The following is a 6,268-nucleotide window of genomic DNA, read 5'->3' on the forward strand; positions in this document are numbered from 1 at the left end:
ATCCCACAGCATCATTGTGTTGGGTGCTCACCAGAACCAGATAGTAAAACCCTATTGCTGAAGACACCACATGAAACACAGAGAAACAAAGCTGGAGATGAAATGGAAGCTTTCTCCCTGCTGGATAGCATTAATGGTACTGAAAGGTGATATACAGGCTGCTACTGGTGGTAGGGGCATCATTCATGGCCATATATAATGGTGAACCTTGATTGTATAATATTGACCTGCTAGGCATTAAGTGCCAATTGGTGCAATAAGAGCATGTCTTTTACGGGAGTAACTGTTTTGCTTTGTGCTTGGGCTTGAAGCATGCTTTCTAGAGGTAATTCATGCCTGGTACTGGAAAGTTAATCAGAAGCCCACGGCTTAGGACATCCTAGGTCTCGGAAAGAACCACTGCTGTTATTTGGCAGAATAAACATGTTATCATATGCCTTCTAAAGATTTGTTTATAGTCAGAGACTAGTGAAGATTTTAGACCTGCTCAAAGAAACTTCTTTTTGCAGTGGGTATTAGTTAATGTAGAGACACACAATTGATTAAAGTGCAGAGAGTGATTATTGAGTGCTCAGTCCTACATGGAACATGTGTAGAGTGTGATGGAATTAAAGGGTAAGGCTGGTGAAGCTATTCTGTCAGAGAAAGCTTCCTATAACTCTCAGTTTTGCTAACCAAGATGCCTTCAGCCCTGTAGGCCCCCAGCACTCATTCTTTCTTGAGGGTATATCTTAAAGTTATCATGTTGGGAGCTGATAGCGTGGCTCAAACTACCTTGATCCTGGGAATCCCAGCCTGAAGACAAGAGAGTAATGAAGTTTTGTGCTTTATAAATTACCCAGACTCTGAAGTTCTAGGATAGCAGCCTGCATGAACTAAGACCATGGATTATGGCAATCATATGTATTTCACTATTGCTGGTATGAGGATGAAGACTGCAGAGTTACTCTGTGGCCAGATCACCAGGAACTTTATGTGCTATGAAGTTTGAACTTTATCTTGAAAACCACAGGGAGTAGTTGAAAATTTTTAATGGGGGCACATTTCCATTATTAATGGACAATGGTATCTGCAGGGAAGAGGATGTGTTGAACAGAGGCCAGGTTTCATGATGGGAGATAAGTTAGAAGGCTTTTTTTTGTAATCCAAATTAACTCAAAATAAAGCAGTAATGATGACATGAAACAGGAGGTATATATATATTAAAAGGATATGCAAAATACAAAAGATTTGGTGTAGCTACATGCAAGCTTGAAAAAAAAGGAATTATGAGGAGAAGAATGGGAAATGGGAGAAATGATGAACAAGAACTTTAAAGCACCTGGTTATAATACTTTCTAGAAGGTAAGGAACATAAGGAATGGTAGACATAATAGGAAAAAGGATGGCTTAAACTGTTGGGCTAGCATGGGTGTAGGGACAATAGGCAAGAGAGGAAGCTGGAAGTTATGTTGAGCTAGCGTTATTGTGCGAACACTTGACAAGAGAGTTCTCTGTTGACTGTGTTGTTAGTGTGGTTGTAGGAACTCTAGGTAGGAGAGGATGCTATACATTGACTTGTGTTAGTGTGATTTTAGGAGTGTTAGGCAAGAAAAGAGGCTATAAAATGTGTTGTGTTGATGTGGTTGTAAGAACATTTGGCAAGAAAGGATGCTCTGAGCCATGTTGAGGTAGAGTGGTTGAAGGGACACTAGGAAAGAGAGGCAGCTGTGAACCTTATTGACATAGTGTGGATGTAGGAACAATAAGCAAAAGAGAAAACTCTGTACTGCCTTGTGTTAGTATGGTTGTAGGAACACTATGCATGAGAGGATGCTGTACATTGAATGACTGTCACTGTAGGGATATTAGGCAAGACAGGACTCTGCAAACTTTTTTGGGTTAGTGTGGTTGTTAGACACAAGGAAAGAAAGGAGACTATGAACTGTGTTGATTTATTATGGTTGTTAGAAGCACTTGGCAAGAAAGGCTGCTCTTAGTTGTGAGGAGTTAGTGTGGATGTATGAACACTAGGAAGAGAGGGTATGTGAACTCTTTGAGTAGTGTGTTCTTATGAAAACTAGGCAAGAAACTACATTGAACCATCTTTAGTTACTAAATAGAGAGAACACTGTGCTGTATTGTATTAGTGTTATTGTAGGAATACTTGGCAAGAGGGGATGCTGTAAATTATTATGGGTTAGTGCAATTTTAGGAACATTAGACGAGAGAGGGTTCTGGGAATTGTGCTGGGCTACTGTTGTAGGAGCAGTAAGCAAAAGAACACAGCCTAAACTGTGCTGAGTTAGTGTGGTTGTAGCAACACCACACAAGGGAAGATATAGTAAATTCCAATGAGTTAGTGAGATTGTAGACAAGAAAGAATGGTGTGAATGTATTGGGTTAGTGTGGCTTTAGAAACACTAAACAAGAGAAAATACTATAAATTGTGTTGAGGTAGTCTGGGTGTGGGAACAGTTGGCAAGAGAGAACACTTTTATGTGTATTACTTTAGTGTATATGTAGGAACACTAGGCAAGATAGGATACTGAACAGTGCTGGTTAGTGTCATTGTAGGCACACTAGGCAAGAGAGATTTCTGTGAGCTGAATAATTGTCACTGTAGGAACATTATTTTAAGAGAGTACCATGTGAACTGTGTTGAGTTAGTGTGGTTTTGGGAAACTAGGCAAGAGAAGTCCCTGTGCAGTATGTTGAATTAATGTAGTTTTAGGAACTACAGGCAAGAGAAGAGGCTACCAACTCTGTGGTGTGATTGTGGCTGTAGAATAATAGGAAAGATAGGATTTGGTGAACTCTGCTGAGTTACTGTGGGTCTAGGAACACTAGATAAGAGAGAATGCCCTGAACTGTTATTAGGTAATTTATTAGCTATTATTAATTAGTGGTTCTATGAATGTCAGGGAAGAGAGGACACTATCAACTGTATTGACCAAGTATGGTGGTAAGAACTCTAGGCAAGAGAAGGTGTGGTTGTCTTTTCAATTAGTGTGGTCCTTGGAATACTAGGCAAGGGAGGGTTCTGTGAACTGTTTGTGTCAATGTGGTTTAGGAAAACTAAGCAGGAAAGGATGTTATCAATTGTATTTATTTAGTGTCTTTTAGGGACAGTTGGCAGGGAATATTGCTGAGAACTGGGTTGATTCACTGTCATTGTAGAAACACTGTTTAAGAGAGTACGGTATAAATTATGTTGAGTTAGTATGGGTGTAGGAACACCAGGTAAGAAAGGACTCTGTGAATTGTGTTGAATTAGCGTGGGTTTAGATAGAGCACCACTATTCTGAAATGCCATTTTGCACAACACATTTTGAAAAGAAAAAAAAAGAAAGAAAACCTAAGAAACAATTATAGAACAACAGAAGGTAACATGTAACCCAGATGGAAGCAATGAGTCACAGGTTGTAGTACTTAGAGAAGACCCCAGAGGAGGGTTAGAAAATTGCAATTGGAAAAAATATCAAAATCAGAGTTTAAAAGTACTTCCTCTTTCCAAACTGCACTCCATTTTGCAGTCCAGGACACAGAGGCTCTCAAAGTTGAAATGACTTATTTGGGGTGCCCGGATGTTGGGCAGATCTGTATGAGAGTCAAGAAATGATGGCAGTGGCAGCCTGGCAGTGGCAGCCTGGCGGCAGCAGCCCAATAATAGGTGTCAAAGCTAGGGATGGTGTTACAGAAGCAGGAGCTCTTGTGATTGTGCACACAGCCTCACTGGAGGGACAGTCACCTGCACTGCTCACAGTAGCATCAAGCATGCATCCCACTTAGTGCCTGTCACAGCTCCCCGAGGTAAGTTGTAGGCACCCGTGAGCACTTGTCTTTCTACCCTTTTATCTGTAGAAGACAGCCAGCCATTCAGAGTCTGAGTAATCTTATTTGTGAAACCCACTGTTTTCTTTGGGAACAGAGACCCTCTCCACAGACACTGGAAATGTAAGATGACAAGTAGACGATATACTATTCTCACAGATCTCTGGATCTGGAGCTGGATGAGCTAAGGTTTAATCCCTGTTTTATAATAGTAACTTGGTACCTGGTAAAAATTATCAGGCTTTTCTGGGTCTCAGTTTCCTCATTGGTAAAAATGGGAATGACAGGCCTGCCCCAGAGAGGCCTTGTGAGCATTAAAGAAGTTAATATGTAGAAGCAACAGAGAAATCTTTGGCGTGAAGTAAACACTCAGTACATGATATCTCACGCCATTATTTAACTTTCCAGAACTACCAGTATGTAGGGCCTGGGCTCATGACCCAGAACTCACTGGACAGACACACTTCCACTGACACAGGCTTTGGAAAGTGACAAGACCTTTGAGGTGTGCATTCTTAAGGACCGAAGAGGCCAGACACTCACTGTTTACCAAAGATGGTCCTAGGGCGGCGAGTCCCAGTCCATTGTCTCACAGCAATGGAGATAAAAGACTGAATCTTGTGGGAGTATGCAAAGCTGAAGCTAATCACAGTAAGAATGATTACAGAACAGTGAAGACCTGAAGGAAAGGGAGAAATTAAGAAAAAGCCCTCTCGAGGGAGTCATTTCCAGGACAGGAAACAGCTATCACACTCCTTTGTCTGGGACTTGCATGGGAAACTGAACAAAGGCTGGCCAATCGCTGAGACCGGCTAGTTCTCTAGATTCCAAGTGTTGAGCCAGGAGGATGGTGGAAGCCCACCCACTCCTGTCTGTCTCTGACTCTAGCTTTGTTGGTTTCTGACTTTGACTACTTGTCAGCCTACGTCGCTTGGCCAGTGTTCCCAGCGCCAGCGCTGCAGGTGTCTGGAGTGCCATTAGCTTCACCAAGTTCTTTTTTTGCTCTCACATCCGTTTGATCATTTTGTAGGTTTACCCTAGGAGAGAGGTAACTCTAATAACCACTGAAATATAACTGTAGCTTTTTATGGCCACCCCTGTCTGCAGGATGGTCTAGAGTCTCTTTCTTGAAATAGATATAGGCTTCTTGTTAGGAGGCAGGGTAACAGTTTAGTCTGTCACAATTGACTGCATTAGAAGCATAAATTATGAAAGGATAGTAGTGTTTCACATCTGTCCCTTCACTGGCCCAGAGTCCTGTCTTTCCTCTCAGTTGTCTAGGTTGGTCGTCTCCTACCTAACTGTAGGTTTCCTTATTCATTACGTTTTGCCATGTTGACTCTTAATGTTCCTTTGAATGGAAACCTCTGTTCTCACCACAACCTCTGTGAGCAGTTTGCAGTTTTTACCACAGGACTTTATTCTTACTACCCACAGAGAGCTAGCTTTTGCACCACAATCACATAGTAACAAGAAAAAGTCAGAGCTACCAAATAAAAGTCCTTCTAGGTTAGTACCCAGGGGTTGCCACAGCAGCAGCAGCCACTATCATCAGGTTCTAAAGACATCACTGCCTGCCTTGAATTGTTGGCACCTTGAAGTCTACTCAACCCCCGTTAGCAAACGTCTTTTCTCTTTAAATGCCCGAAAAGTGCCTGCTGCTTCCATATAAGAATGCTGATTCAAGGAAGTAGAGGTAATAGTTTCAGATGTTAGCAATGTAAAAAGTTGTTCAAGTCCAGTGTAGGGACTAGGATTGCAATCTTGGTTCTTCTCATTCCAAATCCATGCTTTATGCAAAATGCTAACCTGTAAAAGACTCCAAGCTTTTCCTGTGTATCCTGTGTGCAGGAATCTCCTGTGTGGGGTCCTAACTGGTCTTCCTCTGTGTGAATTCTGTTCCTGCTACAGAAATTATTGCCGTTCAGTTTTGTCAGTTATTCACCTTTAATGTTGCCTTTCTCTCCTTAGAAACACACACCAGACACACGCATGCGTGCATGTACTCACGCATGCACACATAGGCACATAGGATAGATGGTGAACAAGACCAAAGCTGTTGGTAATACATAGTTGTACTAGTTTCCTGTCTCTGATGAACCAAATTTACACAAACTAGTTTAAAACCATGAACATCAGCAGCTTAAGAGCTGGAAAGTCCAAAGTAAAGGGGTCGATACTATTCTGCATGGAGTCCTCAGGAAGACCTAGTTCCTGACGGTGCCTGCAAATCCCGGAATCCTTATATCAACCCATCTCCCCCATTTCACCCTCATTCTGCTTGTGTGCTTCCTCTTTGTGTGCCTATATTGCTCCCTCTTTTTCTTATAGAGTCTAGTATAATTCAGTAGAGCCCCTTCTTAATTGAGTGGGGAGCAAAATCCTTAGCTCCACATAAAGGCAGGCTTACGAGTATGGAATTAGGACTTGAACAGGTCATTTGAGTCATATCATC

Source organism: Microtus pennsylvanicus, chromosome 10 (genome assembly GCF_037038515.1).
Source record: "Microtus pennsylvanicus isolate mMicPen1 chromosome 10, mMicPen1.hap1, whole genome shotgun sequence".
NCBI lineage: Eukaryota > Metazoa > Chordata > Mammalia > Rodentia > Cricetidae > Microtus > Microtus pennsylvanicus.